This window comes from Melozone crissalis, unplaced genomic scaffold (genome assembly GCF_028551555.1).
Source record: "Melozone crissalis strain CALT ecotype California unplaced genomic scaffold, PUWL_Pcris_2 ptg000018l_1, whole genome shotgun sequence".
In the NCBI taxonomy this organism is placed as follows: Eukaryota; Metazoa; Chordata; class Aves; order Passeriformes; family Passerellidae; genus Melozone; species Melozone crissalis.
In genome coordinates, this window is record NW_026535796.1 from 25,873,977 (window position 1) to 25,892,209 (window position 18,233).

The 18,233-nt window shown below is 34.2% G+C and overlaps 1 protein-coding gene across 4 annotated transcripts in view; it reads left to right on the forward strand.

Moving 5' to 3' along the window:
- The window catches only part of FMN1 (formin 1), a 167,751-nt gene that overhangs the window by 135,314 nt on the left and 14,204 nt on the right, over positions 1 to 18,233 (forward strand). The window lies entirely within an intron of this gene.

The window sequence follows — 18,233 nt, forward strand, 5'->3', positions numbered from 1 at the left end:
TTACTTCTCATCTTTTGACATCTTAATTCTACCTTATTCTGAGATGAATTTTCAGTAGGTTGTCAGATTCTACAATGATTGACTCTATTTTTCTGTCAGTTACCTGATTGATTTGAATCTTTATAATGGTGGATGGTACTTTCTGGGGCATTAGAATGGAAATCCTATAGAATTCCACATTAAAGATAGGGAAAAATAACACAGAAATCCATCTTGATTAATGGCACTAGAATAGGCGTTGGACAAATGTCAAGGTCAGAGGTGTCTGCAATCAGCTGCTTCTCTGAAATTAGCTGATAATACTGAGCATCCAATAAGCATCTGTTTTCAGTTTTGTTTGTTTAAAAAAGAGTTGTGGCCGGTTTAGCAAACGTAAGAAAAAATTGTCTGTTATCTTTCTGCCAGCTCACAGCAAGTATTCAAAACTCAGATGCTTTTCTGAAACTTGTGGCTTGAAAATAGGGCTGGAACTCATAGATATCGAGGTTTTTCCCACATGCGCAATTCCCATCATTTCTAGCCAATGTGAAATTGGAAATACTGCAGGGGAAAAAAATCCTGGTTTGCTTATACTGAAGTGTTTACATTTCCTAATTATAATTAATACCAATTAAATCTAATACTTGCTGTGTTGTAACAAAAAACACTGAGAGTGTTATGGAGACTGACATTCTAAAATGCTAGAGGGGATAAACTGTACTTCTGCTGATGTCAGTGCTGGTTTGTATAACTGCATGTAATGTAGCCCAGTGCCTTCAGCAGGGAATTAGGTGCCAGAAGCTTTGGGTTCTATTCCCAGTTTAGCTACTTTATATGTGATGGTAGCAGTTGGTTAATATCCTTTTCAGAGAGTGCCCCTCTTTCCTGATACACAGAATGTTAAATAAAGATTCTTGCTAGTTTTTGTAGTGAAAGATAATCTTTGTCAAGTACTTAGTGAATCCCACATTAAAGACATCTTGTGTAAACTGTCTTAATGCTTCACTAGCTGTATTTGATATGCCTATGCTTTTTGGAAAAGGCTTAGATTATTCACAAAGTTGAAATAATCTTTAGTAAATCTAATTATGTGCAACAATTATATTAGTTTTCCTACAGTATGGAGAACTACTGATTATTATAAATTAGTATTCACTTACTGTATTTCCATTGAAATTACCATGTGGGGCGGTTAAAAATATGTTCATATTTATTTTCCTTTTAAATTGCCATGATACGCAAGAAGGCCTTTGAAAGTATGAAATTATTGTGTGGTCTGGAATGCTCTTTAGTTCATCAAATTCTTGCTCAGAATTTCTTAGAAGAAAACTCCTCTTTTGATATGAAACTATCTCTCACCAAAAAGAAATCAGAATACTTAGATGACTATGAGAAAGACGCAAACGACTCTATTTTGAAAAGGAGAAAAAACGATTTTTGTTACTCTAACTGTTCAGCTCACTGGAAGGGCTATTATTGGGGTTTTCCATGGTGTTTCTTATTCTCCTTGTGCATTCCCTCAAGAATAATACAAATGAGAAAGTAGATGACATACAGGAGTAGGTGACTAATGTTAATTAAATTTATTTCTTATTTTGCCACCTGACTATTTCATCTTGTTTGTCCATTCTAGTAAATGTAGAAATAAATAGCACACATTCATGCAGGATCTTGCAAAATATGTTTCCAAATTCTTCTTCATTGGGTCTGGGTCAGAAAGCATGCAAAATCTTTAATCTGGGCTTGGAGTCCTCCCTCATGAACTGGAATGTGAAAATGAAGTCTTTATGCTTTGTAGCAGTTAGGGTGGGAAAAGTGTATCTTCTTCTCTTCATTTCTCTAAGAATAAAGCATCTTGATGATGAAGACTCTGCCACTACAGGAATTAATTTAATTTAGACCAGAGTCAGGGAAGTGAGTAGTCTGATGTCGAAACAGAACAATTTTTGAATTTCATTACTAGTGGAAAGTAAAGCTGTTTGGGAAAGGTGCATGATACACTGATGTGACCAAGGTAACAAGCAAGATGGAAAGGGAGTGATTTGTAAAATAGAGTCATCTATTGAGATTAATCCCAAACAAAAAGAAATTGTCCTATGTTTAGAATTCTAGCCTAACATTTGGGAAACATTGGTTAGATTAATTGCTTTGCTACAACTGCTGTGTGTTGTATACTACATAAAAGGTCAACACTGTGCTATCTATGGGACTGCAATAGAAAAACAGTCGTAGACCAAACTAGTCACCACAGCATTATGTCAGGAGCTAGTGAGTTTTTCAGACAAGCTTAGCAACCATATGGAAACAGTCCACAAATCCACTTTTAACTGCTGAGTGATTTCATCTTAATAATTTTAGCCAGGCTTCAGTAGCTACCTGGGCATGCATCCAGTCCAATGCACTTTCAAATGGATTTCTGGTACAGAACAGGAATTTTGAGCCACATTTCCTTGTCTGCCTGTTGATGTGCACCACAGAGGATTATTGAGGTAGTCCATTGGGAAAGAAGATAAGAAATAAATTCTATTAAGAAGGCCATGAAGGCTGGAGCTGAGTTGGGGCTGTTCAGCCAGGAGAACAGAAAGCTCTGGGGACACCTTAGAGCATCTAAATCTGCCTTCCAGTATCTAAATCTAGAGCTGGAGAGGGACTTTTCACAAAGATATGTAGAGATAGGACAAGGGAAACTGAAGCTTGAAACTGAAAAAATGTAGGTTTAGATTAGAAAATAAGAGAAATTCTTCACAGTAAGGTTAGTGAGGCACAGGAACAATTTGCCCAGAGAAACTGTGATTTGCCCCATTCCTGGAAGTGTTCAAGGCCAGGTTGGATGGGGCTCTGAGCAATTGGTTTTCTTGTTCCAACCAGCCCATGGCAGCGGAGTTGGAACTAGATGTCCTTTAGGGTCCCATCCAACCCAAACCATTCTATGAGTCTATGGTAAAAGATGGCAGCTGGCCAACTTTGAGTTTCTTGTTCATCATTTCCTACTAGTTCCTCAATATGTAAATATTCTCTCCAAGATGTTGTTCTTGTGCTATACATGGTGAATTTAGGTGCTCATACATGGTGAATTATCTTCTCATCTAGTAGCATCTACTGTATTAACCCTGGAAAAGCAACCTTTTATTAGTTTATAGCCCTGTACATATTTTGGGTGTAGGAGGATAATATAATAGTTTTATATTAATTTTTTATTTATATAAAAAGTCTTTCCACTCAAAATTGCTGCTTTTCTCTCAAAGCAGTCTATGAAGTATAAAGCAAGATGTTAATGTCATTTAGCAGTAGTGAATCAGAAGTCAAGAACACTCCAAGGCACCATTTTTCCAAGATAAAATAATACTTGTTTTTTCTCTCTTACTATCATCAGGACGTAGCTTTATACATCTTACTACAGTCAAAGATTAGGAAGAAAATTGCATTGTCACTTATTTTCTTTCATAGTGTGACAATATTCTATTGTTTTTAAGACAGATACAGAGATTATCTTTTAAGTTGTTACTCAAAGCAGTTACCTGGTAAAGCTTGTCTGTAATGACATCCCAAAATATCAGAAACCTCTGGGAATTATTTTAAATTCTTGATTCTTTGCAATAAAATTACAGCTTTTCTCTCCAAGAACATTAACAGAAAGAAATAGAAATATTCTAAAATTGTATATGAAGTTATCACATACTTGTATTCCCACTTGTGTCGTATTCCTCTGCTCTAAAATACATGTCAGATTACAGATTATGGTGCTTGTGTTGCATTTTGTTTGTTAAGCTCTTGAATGTTTTAATGCTGAACAAGTGAAGTAAGAAAATCAAGAATCATTTTTAAGAACACTGTTACATTTCAGTAACAGCTGTCTGTTAAAATACCATGTGTAAACAACAGCAGAAGAGCAATAGCACTTGCAAGGATCTTACAATTGACCAGATTTTTCTTACCTGCAAGTATGAAGCTGCTTCTTTCAGCTAAAAAATTTATCTCTGAACAGATAACCATTCCTACAAAGTACGAGACTCTTCCAGATTGTGTGACTATCCACTCTGCATATCAAATACTGCTTCTTCCTCTTGTGAATAAAATGTACAGATATGAAGACTTTTAACTTCAAAGCTTTATTTCTGTTCTACTTATCGTAACTTCTTTTTCATTTCATTTGTTTTCACTGAGATGTTTTATTATCTCTGCCACACATATGCATTTCTCACATTAAACAGTGTGGGAGGATATTTATGTCCAGTGTCAAACATGAAAAATATGTCATACTTCCTTGCAGTGATAATGTTTGCTTAAAACTTTTTATGCTTCCCAGCAATGACATTACAGACCAGGCAAAGTTTTTGTTCAGATCTGGAACACTGTTTTATATGCCAGGAGCAGAATTACTTTAATCTTTCAAACTTTGTGATAGACATAACTGTTTTCATCACTCAAAAGATTGTCATACTTAAACAGATGAAAGAGTGATTTGCATAAATTGGCATGAGTCTGCAAAGCACAGAACCTTACTGCTGGGTACTCTGAGATTATATAGTTAGACAATAGCCCCAGTCCATAAGACACCAAATAAGTTGTCCTGGAATGTGATTGCATCCATATGCCTCCTAAGTAATGCAGTATTGACAATGAACTGATTCAAAGAACAAGAATTTGCTCTGAAGTGAGTATTTTCTCCCACACTACCAGAAGAATTATCAACATCAAAGTCCTGAAAATTGCTGTTAATTACAGCTATGACTTTTCAGGAAACTTTCAATTTATTATTTTTGAAGCAGATGTACATCAAATTACTATAGCCAGTTTCACTATAACACTTCTTACAACACAGATTGGAAGATTATTTTGTATTATGAATGTAATTTAGAAAAACTGGTTATTGAAGATGCAATGGTCATCTCCTCTTAGAAAACAAGGAGAAAATCTCCTATAGAAAACAGTTCCTTCCAACTTCCTTTCAATTTGATTATGGTATACTGAATTACCATGGCTGTTACAAAGTCACTGGCATGTCATGATAGAGAAGGATTAATAGCAGCTAAGTGACGTAATGAATGTTAGTGTTAATACCCTTGATTTAATACAAAATTATTATGTATATGATAGTTATAAAATCTATTCCTAGAATTACTGATGCCTTTACTATAACCACTATCAGCTAACTGGTGTTCAACATCCTCTTTAAATTCTCATTGCAACCTCTATTTGCTGTTAAAATCCACTGTATTTCTTCCATTCTCTTTATCATAGGCTTAGAGGTAAACAGGATTGTAGGTTATATATGCTGGCTTTGCATAGAGAGCCTATTAGGCTCTTCTTTTTGTCCAGCTGGGTTTTTTTCACTATACTCTTAGGAATCTCCTGCATGATCTCCTATTTATCTTTTTTTCCTTTTGTGTCTTCATGTTCTGATATTCAAAGTCAGATCTGAACAGATAGAGTTTAAATCTTGTCAAAGCTTTGTCGAAGGAAATGAAGATGTTCACTGATTCATTACTTTAGATTATATAACTTATGAGCAGCTGTTTACGTACATGGAAGATACTGCTGCAAGGAAAGCAGTATCTTCCATGTATGTAAACAGCTGTAACAGAGCCAAGAATTGGAAAGGATTGGATAGAAGAGATTCATGCACTTAAATAATGAAAGGCCCAAACACACTTGGTCTCAAGAGACCCCAGTCACTTAACCTCACACTGGTCACTCTTACCTTGTGTTTGTCCCCTGTGCTCTGTAATTTCACACCATTAAGCCTGGAAAAGCCCTTCAGTGCACCATATCATACAAACTGATTATGACAGTAGCATGCTTAATCTGGTATGCAGTTATGTGGAATTTCTCTGTAGACTTCTGTAATTTTGGTATGTTAATACTTTTTCTCAGTCATTTTTTGGACCTGTGCAAGCACATGAATATCCTGTTTTAATGCTTTCCAGCATGATTGATAAAAAATACTAGATACTGAACATTTCATCAAGAAATTGAAGCTCTCTGTGTTAGATTCTTTTATGGCATGAGCTCTGATTTCCTTTTTAAGCAATAAGAACAGGTAAAGCCTGCAGTCTTGTTGAACAGGATGGACCATTGTTTTGAGAGCAAAAATATTAATCACAATGTTCATAGGGCAGTTATCAGAAATTTCAAACTAGTTAAAGGACATAGCACCAGGTTGCTACTAAGCTCTCAAAATAGAGGAATGACAGAGTAAAACCATATGGATAATACAGTATTGTGAGATTACAGCTGTGATTAAAGACAGACTTCTCCAAAATGTAAAAAAAGGGTCTGATTTCAGGTCATCATTCAACCCTTCCTGTAACTTCTCTGATGCTTCTGTGTCTAAATACTTCAGATGCCAGGGCAAGATATTTAAAAATTTACCTTTGCCCTGTGAAGAGCCTTTACCATGCTTTTGAACACCTTGAGGTGGAGAAATCAGAAGTTTAATTTCTCTTAAGAGATGTATGTATGAAATTGATTAGAACAGTACTTCTTTCATGGCATATAAATCAATTCAGACTTTTTAGCATCAGAATTTTTCAGCTATCTACATGTTGTTCCAAGTCAACCATTTTGAAAATGTCAAAAAATAGCTTTTAAGTACTTCAGCTTCTGAACTGACTTCAGGATATAACTGTTTGTACAAAGCATGTGTATGAAGTCCTGGGAATGTCTTACAGTCTGAAATGTCTCTCCACAAAGTGTTGCCATCTCTGGAACAGAATGTGGTATTACAGAGATTGCTGGTGCCCCAGGACAGGCAGGCATACCTGACTAGACACAAGAGGGTATCTTCTCTGGCCAAGCAGAAATCTTCAAACATTAAAAAGTATCATGCTAAAAGGAAAAAACTGCTCTATAAAATGTGTTTAATTTGATTATCTATGGAGTTATCAGTACAGTAAATCTTACAGAGTGTTTCCTTAACTTCAGTTTTACACAAAGGGCTTGACCCTCCATTGACTTGAAGTGGAATTGGATAGGGCATATGTTAAAGATTATTAAGCTTTATGGTTTAGGAATTCTTTCCTTACATGTAATTGGGCAGCTCCTAGACCAGAGAATCTCCAGGTTTAATGAGGAGAGCTAATTCTATGATGTCTATTTGAAATAATGGTAGGGGAACTTTGACTATTCTCCCTTGACTGTTCTTTCTTTTAAATTCCAGTCATTTTTCATTGTAATGGAATTTGATACAGGTTTGGTTTCGTCATGAATGAAGTAAATTTTCTCAGGATTTAAAATTTCTTTCCAAATTTCTGAATTTTTTTTAAAGTAAGTTGCCCTTTTAAATACTTGATGTAAAGAAGATTCTGTGGTTATAGATACAGTGAACCAAATTTCAATGTATATTATTACTTGCACCTGCATATGATTTATTAACTTTTAAATTTTTTTAAATTAATTTAAATTTTAAAACTTTCTTGTTCTAACAGAGACAAAAACTAAGAGGAATTAAGCTTATTATGACTGTTTTATTACAACATAAGAATTTAGATGCAAATTATTCATGTTAATTATCTTTCTCAGAAATAGTGCTTGTGGGGCTCAATAGACAATATCAAATCAAAATGGAAGTCAAATAAAGCTTTAACTATGACTACAATTATTGAGTAAAAGCCATTTCTAAGAGATAGGAGGTATCTTATAAACACAGAGGTAATAATAAAGGCCTGGATGTACAGCAAGCACAAAGTCTGCAGTGATGTGCTGAGCTGGTGCACTCACATTCCCTGGTCTTGTTATCCAATACTTATGTCCTCTTCTTTCCTTTTATATGAGAATCAACATATACATATTAAAATATTTCCATACACTGCAGGGAAAAATTCTGTGTTCCCAGCATAGAGTCAATAGAAAATAAGCAAGCTGTAAAACACCAAAATAGATCAGGTAGATGCAGCAATAACTCTTGTTATTTTCCCAGTCTTAAATTAGGCTGAGATTTATTTTTTTATATACACTCTCATTTTTCTCATCATGGTTGTATCTGAGTACTTTCAAGGAATGAATCAAATGACCTGACTAATATGTCACATATGCTTTACTTTTCCCAAGATCTCCCCATAAGGAGAATAGTAGGTTTGTAGGTTTTTATTTAGAAATAGAGAGATCCTATTTTTAAATACAGTCTTCTAAGTGTTTATCACAGAGAAGACAAGCTCAGAAAAATATCAGTGCCATGTATTTGAATGCAGTTTGATGTTTCTTGTTTCTTCATCATTAAAAAGAATCCTAACAAAATACATTTAAATGTTCATATCCTGTATTTTATTTGTGGTAAGGAGAAATATTCCAGGTCCAAGTTTCCCTCTTTTTTACATTTTATTTCAAATTAAAGGCTTTTCAAACTAGTATCTAGATAAATTTTCCTACATAAATTGAAGTTCTAGAAAATCTTTGAGTTAAAAAAAAAGAATTAATGCATTGTAAGTAGGAAATAATTTGACGAATATTTGTTGTTTCATAGAGGAAATTACAATATTTTTGTTTAAGAAAGTATTTTTAACTAACTGCCATAACTATTTGTTTAGAATTTATGTATTTCACCAGAAGGAATTTTTCTATTGTTGTTCTCTTTAATTAGAAGTAATAAGACACCCATGCCTTTTCATAAAAGCATATGTGATTTGAGAGGAATATATTTTCTTCATTTTTGTTCTTGTTTAATTCTACCTATTTAAACATCATGTTCCTCAAGCTGAGTGTTAGGGTTTTGCACTAAATATGAATCTTTCTAAACAGTACTGCTGTTGGTTAAAAATTTAGAATTTTATTGAAAGATTTTTACTTTCTTGTTTAATGCATACAAATTTTTTTCTTAAACAAGATCCTACTAGGTGTTCTTCAAATTCAGTTTTGATTCAGGTGTTAAGAAGACTAAATTAAACTTCAGAGGCCAAACTATGTCAGATTTAGTGATATTAATAGATAAATGTGGGTAAGTTTGCTGTATATCTCCTTATAATTAATCTATAGTTTAAGAAGACATTTTCAGAGAAAGGGGTGTTTATTTGACACATTTCGCATCATTAAAATGCAGTTAGAGATTCTAAAAAAATAGGAAAAATCTACCTTAATAATTTCACCTTGCTTTTAAATGTGAATATCCAATATCAATACTTAGGTTTAATTTGATTGTCATTCTTATTTTATTTACTCTCAAATATGGGTAGCTGTTTATTTGAAAATCTATAGTCTATAGGGCTGAGCAAAAAGGGAAAAGTGATTGTCATACTTACAAGCAACACATTTTTAGAAGGTCAAACTGATTCAATTCATTCTCAATAATGTAGTTTTTCTGTTCATGCTTTTTATTGACAGCCTTTGTTTCTTAAAGAAATTTCATTGCTATTTTTCTGTTTAAAGAGAAACATAGCAAAGAAACAGATGTGTCCCATATAAAATATGCAATAAATCTTGTCTCACAAATTCTTTGCTCTGAACTTTCTGACAGAAACTGTCAAATATCCACTTTAATTCTAGTATAAAATGTTCACTTTGTGTCATGGCGCCAACCACCATATGCTGGAATAAAGTCAGTAAGTAGCAATAAAAAAAGGCAACGTATGCACCTTTGAAACAGTACAAGCAATCAACAGTGAGAAAGGTCTATATAAATCTATGGAGAATTAATCTCAGCTTTGCCACTATCCTGCTGTGCATTTACAATGAGGCTTTGCTCCCGACCACCAGAAGTGGCCAGCTTTGCAGAGGAGTGTACCCTAATGAGGGGAAAATGCAGGGAAACAAAGCAGCGCTTTTAACCCCCCGCCCCCAAGGTTTGGATCACCTAGAAGAGCGTGTCCTGGTGTGTTCAAACGTGTGGGGCCACGACACATCACGGATTCCTGTACTTTAGCTGATCATGTGAAACCAATCTTGACTGAGCTCAATCAGCAGAAATAACTCGAGCTTCATAAATCACTGTTATCATTCCACAGAAGGAGGCTTTGCTATGGATTTTCTCTCCTCAGACTTTTCAGGCCACAGATTTCACACAGCTTTTCTGAAATTAGTTTAATTATATTTGTATAATTATTCATGCTTTACCCAACAGATTAGCAGTTGGTTCACTGTCAATTAATTTTTTTCCTCAATAGTACTCTTTTTTTTTTGAGATGACCTACTTCTTATTGGCTTTCAATAATCATTCAACTATTTAAAAATATGGTCCTTGGTATAAGAATGGGCCAATCTTCAAAATTTTTACTTTTGCTTACAAAAAGAGATTGTAGTTACAGATAATCTGGATAGTTAGTTTTCCCAGACACAGAAAAGATTGGATTTAACCTTGTTCTGTTTGAAAGGATTAGAACTAATTGTTCAGTTCCGTAAACTCTTTAGATACATATAGTCAGAGATTAATCTTGGAATTAAAACACAATGTTATAGGTGTTTATTAGAAAGAAAGTAGAATTAGAAAATGTATCTTTCTAGTGCTGAGTATTACCATGCTTTAAAAAATAGTTATTATCTGGATCACCAAAGTGTGGGAGAATGTGAGATTAAGGTCTTGGTTACATTTTAAGAGAATGGAGTTTCAAATAATTTAATTGAATGAATAAAATTGAAAAATGCAATGCTAACTCTTCTTTTGGAATTAATGCCTCCAGAAAAAAGGAAAATAAGATTAGGGTTAGTCCTAGTTTTAATTAAAAAATTACTCTTTTGTATGGTAGCTAATTTTTGTTTAGTTTAAAAATCTTCTTTCACAAAATACAATAGAAGCATCATACCAAGCAACATACATTTTAAGAAATAAAAACATTTATGAAAATAAATATAACTTTTTTTTTCTTCATGGTTAGCTTTAATGTTCTGGTAAAATGACCTTCAACACTTTGTTCTGGCACATTTATAGACAGCATTATCACTTTAAAAAGAAAACATAATTTCCTAGGTTTTTTATTACCTATGATAATAAACACTTTCTTGAATGTGTTGCTTGAGCATGTTCTGCTGGTATTGTGTGTCTCTCTGTGTGTGCAAGTGTCTGTAATTCATTATGTTTTCATAACATTAAAAATACTGAATCTAATATTTAACAATTTCTATATGGTAAACATTAATTTTTTTCTTGATGCATACCTAATATACAGATTGACAATTTATATTCCTGGTAACTTGTGGGATATTTATTTGTTAAAAAGCTTTCCAAGACTACTCAGTGACTCTTTGTGCTGTAAGAACATTTATACATTCACATCATTGGATGTGGGTTTCTTAGTTAAAAAAAAACTTTTGCACCACTGCAGAAGAAAATAAACTTGTGAGAACTGTTTCAGGGAAGGATGATTAAGACCTCATGGCAGCAAGTGTTCTGAAGATTGTTTTGAAAGGATTTAAGATGTCTATACCAGTATTTAAACTGTCTAAAAAAACCGGCATAGCCAAATTCCATGTTAAAAATATGATATATTTTCATTTAAAGAAGAGATAAAAGAAACAAGGCTCATGTGATCACACTGCTTTTTGATTATTCCCCTGCCAATAATTTTTAATGCATTGTCCAATTTTTACTAAATGTGACAAGGTCAAAATTGGTTAGAGATCCTGAGATATTAAGCTCTTAAAATCTCAATAAAAATACGTGGCTAAATAGACAAGAGTGACCCTATTAGCCTTCCAGGCAGAGCAAGGCTGTACCATGAACTCACCCCTTAATTAAACATTAATGAATCCATCTGGGAACTAGCTGAAGTACAGACCCACAGTAGACCCAAGTTTCATTGATTCCATTCTCCCAGAGCTTCTTGTTTAACTGAGAGCTTAGAGGAAAAATCTCTCCATGGGCATGGGACTGTTTTATGTGGGGAGTTTTTGCATTGTGATAGAAAACTGTATTAGTCATACAGTCAAATATTTCCATAGAATTCCCAGGCTGTCTGTTCAATTCCATGAGTTTATAAAGCTTACCAATTAGAAATTAGTAACTGGCTAAAGACGGTTTATCAAGTAATACATATTAGAAAATTATTTGCTAGGAAGTTGTGTATAGGATATAATTTTTTTTCACTATTTCTGAAATGCAGAATTTTTATAAGGCAAAAAAGCGCCAGCATGAGAATGGTGGACTGTAGTCATTGGAAATAATTTGCATTCATATTCAAATTTGAAATTTAATACAGTTAAACAAAAAAAAAACCAGAAAATGTTTTACACTGGAGTATTCTCTCATGTTTGCTATGGAATGGAATTAACTAAGTAATAAGAATTCTTTTGTTTAGAACTAAATTAAAAGTAATACTGTTTTCCAAAATACAGAGTTGTATTAGAAGTAGCTCAATATAAAAATAAAGAAGTAGGAGAAAATTCAGGTTTTATGTATAGCTCTAGACAGATAGATGTTTCTCGAGAATATCTCTTCCTAGATCAGGATGCACAACTCCTTTAGAATTTTTGAAGCATCATAATTTGTGAAAAATTTAAGATTATTCAGAAAACTTGCTCAATAATTAGAATTAAAAGTATAAATATCTGAAATTGCAGAATTATTTTTTACTGTGATTACCTAATTTCTGAGGACTTCTATACCCTCTGCTGCTAAATTCTTTATTATATAATATGTTTTCAAAAAGTAAAACTGTTCTAAAATTAGTTCAATCTGTATGAAATGAAAAACTTCATCTTAGTAGCATATGACACTAGAGTAGAAAATTATTTTCCATGTCTTTAACAATTCCAAGGCCTGAGCACCCAGACTCACACTTGTTAGTCATACCATGTTTTTAAAAAACAATATATTTCCAGGGTTTCAAAATTTTAAAAAATTAAGACAATCCATTTTCTGAATCTACATTCTTTTGCATTCATATGTGGATTTTTGTTAATACTTGCTTATTTGCACTTGACATTTTTAAATTTGTTTGAAAGATACTAATGATTTTATTTCCATTCCTTTAAAATTGGCATTTGAAGAAAGCAGATTCTGGCAGTGTCAGGTATTAAAATACAATTTCACATGTTATATAATATAAATTATTTTATAACATTTCTATTGTGTTCTATTCTTGGCCTTTTATGTAGAGCCCAGTCTTTTTCTAGACAGTGAGATTACACTAAGAATAAAAAGATTAAATGGGTGTTGATGATACTTATGAACACTTTAATGAATTGTTAGCTACATGCTGTTGGCTTTGCTATCATCAGCAAGAACAATAAAGCTTCATACTGCATTGAAAACTACAGATTGTTTAACACGCTGGACATTGAAAGTTGGACACCTTTACAAGTTGTTGGACACCTTTGCTATAATTTTTTTAAAAAGCACTATACTCTTGATTATTATGTATTTAAACAGCCAAATTATCCAATTTGTCTGAATCTCAGGATTCATCTCCATGGCTGTGTGATTACTCTCCATGGCTGTGTGCTGTTGTACTGGGTTCAGCTGGAATGGAGTTAATATTCTTCGTATCAGCTGGTGTGGGATGTGATTTGGGTTTGTGGCTAAAACAGTGTTGATAGTACAGAAGTGTTTTGGCTATTGTTGAGCAGCACTTGCACATTGTCAGGGTGTTCTCTTTGTCCCACTCTGTCCCCTCAGTGATAGGCACGGGTGGGCAAGAATTGGAAGGGGTCACAACCTGGATGGCTGACTCAAACTCTGCATTCCATGCACGTAATGTAATGGTCAGCAATGAAGAAGGAGAGGAAAGGATTTTGGGAGAGGTAGTATTGCTCCAAAAATGGTGAGGCATCACTCTGCCCTTGCATTGCTTCAGTTTTTTCTTCCCCTTTTCTTCATGTATGGAACTGTGTTTATCTTGACCCATAAGTTTCTTCTCAGTTTTGCTCTTCCTGTTGTCTCCTCTGTCTGACTGAGGAGGAAGGGGGAAAAGTGAGTGAGTGGCTGCGGGGTGCATAGCTACTGGCCACAGTTAACCCATAGTGATTCTAACATAGCAGCCCTTGGGAAGGGATTGAGATTGTTTGTGGTAGTTCTTTGCAGCTCAAAGAAATGCCATGTACTAGCAAGGGCATCCTTCCGAAAATTTTGTTTTCCATCATGCTACTTTTAGGTCAATATGGCTTGAGTCAAGCATTTCCTAAAAATTAAATCTGTTCAAAACTTTTCCGTGTTAACAGATCTATTGAAATCAAAACCAAAGAAGGCTTATTTCATCCTGCTCTAATCCTGCTGGTCGTAGTACAGCCATAGTGCAGTGTGCTAGTAGTTTGAACACATCAAGAATTTTGTTCAGAAACAGAAAAACTGTGTAACTGCAGAGCTTTTGATGATCCTCTGTAGTCATTTTGCCCACCTAGGACACCTTTGAGGTTTTTCTTCCACTCTCCAAAATCCCTGATTACACAGGTTAATTAAACAATTTCTCTTGCATGACAGTTGTACTTGAGGGTAGAAATAGATCTACTACACTTCTAGCCTGGGAGCCTTCTGGGTTCAACTTCTGATACCCAAGTATATCACCAGTGATAATATCTAAGAGATTTGGATCTGTTTTCAAATGGTGATAATGTTTTCAAAGCATGGTTCATGCTTTACAAAGACTAAGAAAACAAGGTCAATTGTCACTTGTTCTCCTAACTTGATAATGTCATAGAATGTGACTTTCCTCACCTTGGGAAAAGATAACCTCTTGGGGGGTATACTATGTTTCAAGGATGGGGTTCATGTTTTGGCTACATTTCAACATGCCTACCTAAGAGGTTTTAGTTTTGACTAATGAGGAAGGTGGGTTCCCATGAGACTAGAAATGTCATAATAACCTTTTGTCACTGTTTTAACAGTCTCTGTCCAGGATTTATAAAGCTCCAAGAGGAATGTCAGTAGGGGTTTTGTTTTGGTTCATTGGTTGGTTTTGTTGTTTACTTTTTAGGTTGAGTTTTGGTTGGGTTTTTTTTTTTGTCTATGTCTTACTATAGATTCTGTCTTAACTGTGATTGATTGGAAGACATGAGTCAGAAAAGGCATATCTCCCTCCTCAAGGGAAAAAAAAAATCAAATACCTTGTTTTTGGGTGGTGTTTTTCCTATGCAGAAAACACTGTAATTTACAAAGCAGTCTCCTAAAGTTCTTAAAGCATGTATTTTTGAATCACAGGAACTTGGCCTTGGAATACGAAACTAAGAGTTCTGATATCTCCACCCTAACGGGTAGTTGTTACAGTTTTCTTGTAATTGTGGAAATTTTCACTGCTCCAAAATGCTTTAAAAAATCGTAAAAACTTTATGCATCAGATCTTTCAATTAGGAAAGTAGTAAAATACTGAAAAACAAAAGAAAAGCTGTAATGTGTCCAACTAAATCAATACACTTGAGTGAGTTATCATTCTTAAATGCATTCATATATTTAAGGTCTGAGAGAAATACCAGAAAATTTGTTTAGTCAGACTCAATGACTAGACTTTTTCACTAGAGGGGCAGAATTAATTGAGAGATTTTTGTGTAGTTGTGGCTACCCATTTTTCTTTGTCTTTCTTCGTCTTTCCCTGCACTTTTCTTAGTGCATCGTCATTTTCTTGTTGCCTCTGTTAGTTACTGACCTTCTCAATTTTCAGTCTGTACTGGTATCCAGTATTTTCTTTCCTTTGCTCTTTAGAGATCTGTTTCATAGTAGCCTGATGCATGAAGAGTATTGGCTCTGTTGTAACTGGAAGCTGCTGTGCATACATTAGACCTGTTAAAAAAAATATTTTCTGGTAATTTCTCATTTTTTATATAGAGTATTTTATGTACTCTTCCATCCTCAAAAAGTAGGATATTTAGAAAGAATAAATTGGAGAGTTTTTTTACCATTTCAGTCTAATACTACTTCATTTTTTAAACTGTTAGAGGATCATGAATCTTCATTATGACATCTGCATTTCAGTAAAAGGAAGTCATCACAAATATGTGATTCATAAGGCAAATTCATTAGATCATCCATCTCATGTATTCAAAGATGTCTGAAGGCCCAAATGTTATTTTAGTCCTTTTTTCCCTATTAAATATTGGAGTCCATTTGCTGTGGAGCTTCCTGTTTAGTTTTCTCCTAATGGAAATTAGTTTACAAGCACCAAAACCTACCTGCAAACCAAAACAATGCTCATTAAATGGGGAATACTGAGGAAATTTGCTTCAAAAGCATCCTAATCAAAAAGCTCATGCCAGTAGACACCATATTGCAGTGTTCACTGCAGTCAGGTTTTCTCTGATACAAGAGTGATATCAGGTGTCCATTTCAAAACAAACAAAATGTGCTGCATATAGTGGGCTATAGGACACTTGCCACAGCAGGTCTGGAAGTTAAAAAGCTTCTAAAAGCTTGAGCACAAAATGAGCAGGTTCTTGAAGAAGAATCCATTGAGGCTTACATTACAATGCCACTGATGCAGGAAACATTTTGTATGAGCTACAGAATCTCAGAGGCAGAGAGTTCACTTAGGAAAGTGTGTTTGTCCTGGTCCATAATTCTAACTGAGCACCTGTCTCAGTGCCTGCTGGGGGCAGGATAATTAGGCTGGATGAATCCCCATGCCAGTCTGATATGGCTGCTAATATAGTCTTAACTTGATGAAACTGAAATCAAACACGTGGCCTAAGGGTGGAAGGATTACATCATTCCACTTCTGCAGAAAGCAAATCCTATGCAAGTAAATATGGTGTTGCTAGAGAAATATATTAAAAAAAAAAAAAAAATAGGTTCTTTCACTTATGTAATTCATATGAATTGTCTTCAGTAACTCCACAAATTAGACAAGGATTGATATCTTGACTATGGGGCTTTGAAGGCTCTCCTGAAGAAATTACATTGTTTCATGGAAACCTATACTGACAGCATTGATTGTGGTAGTCACTGCAGGTTCTGGAGGGGGAGAAAAAGAGCAGGATATTTCAGATTTTGAGTGGAAAATTAGTTAGAAATTTTATGGACAATAAGAGAATTGCTCTAGTTTCTTGTCTTACACATTGTAGAATTTGTTACATGGAGTGGTTCATTTATTTTTTTAACAAGTCTCAACATATAAATTTCAAATAAATGCTTTTAAACAATTCCTGGGTGGACATATTTACAGTTAAAAATACAGAAAATACTGTTTGCCATATAATACAGCTATTTTCTTCCTTCCTGTTTTGCCTTTTATTGGTACACAAACACTGTTATATTAATGTAGACTCTGTGTGTTTCTTCCTAAAAGTCACACATTTTTTTTTACTTTGTATAAAAACTTTAAACTATCTTTCCTTATCCTGTTCTTGCAAGATTAAAAACAGTAAATCCGGTCTTGCCACCTAACTATAAATGTATAAACATATTGTCCTTGTTAGTTATTGTGTTTCATGTGTAGTGACCTGAAGATACTGTTTCTGTTGTAGCTGGGAATGTAGCTATATTGGGAAATTTGCCGTACTTAATATTCCATCTCTTCGAAAACCAAGAAGAAATTACTAATGTAATAATGAATTGTACAATTTTATACATAGTTCAGCTTGTGTAATTAATTTTATATCATTATGAATCAGTAGAATGCCAACCTGTGTTTTCTACTTTTAATGGTATAAAATTAAAATAATGAATCGAGTATATTGGGTTAACTTTAGGCAAATTTTGGGACCCTGAGGTGAATGGGATAAATCAGAGCTGCCCTATATATTTCACTTGCAGCTGTCTTGAACCTAATCATATAGAATTAATTGCTTTCCCTGCACAACATTGTTTCTGGCCATTGGCTACATTGAAATAATAGGAACAAGTATCTCCAACACACTTACCCAAGGCAGGGAAATGTATGAGTTGAGGTTAACTTGTTTTGTTAACGGCAGACGTGCTGAAGCAATCAAGTTTTATTTTCCTTTTAAACTATCATAGTAAAAACCTCTTTGTCAGTCGCTTTATAATGAAATGGAGTTGTTCAGGACCAGTTTCTCAATGGCCTTGTCTGTGAACTCAAGTTTGTAACTGTATTTCAACCAGGCACTCCTGTGGACTGAGATGCAAAAAGATAAAGTTCTTTATCTTTGTATAAAAAATTGTCTGAATTCTGTTTATATTAATGTTACCATTTACAGGATTATTTTAATATGGAGTAGGAATGACTTTTCAACAGTAGCATTATTTTATATAGGTGGTATTCTGCTGCAGCTGAAGTTGCTCTTCTGTATTAAGAAGACTTGATCAACAAAAACTAATGGTTTTGCTTTGAGTATCCAGGTCAGGAAACCTTTCCAGTAGTAGAGAATGTGTATCTTTTGAAAATCAAATCCTTTTAAGTAGTTCATGTGAGCATTCTGTAATAGAGGGGCTCAGATTCACTACC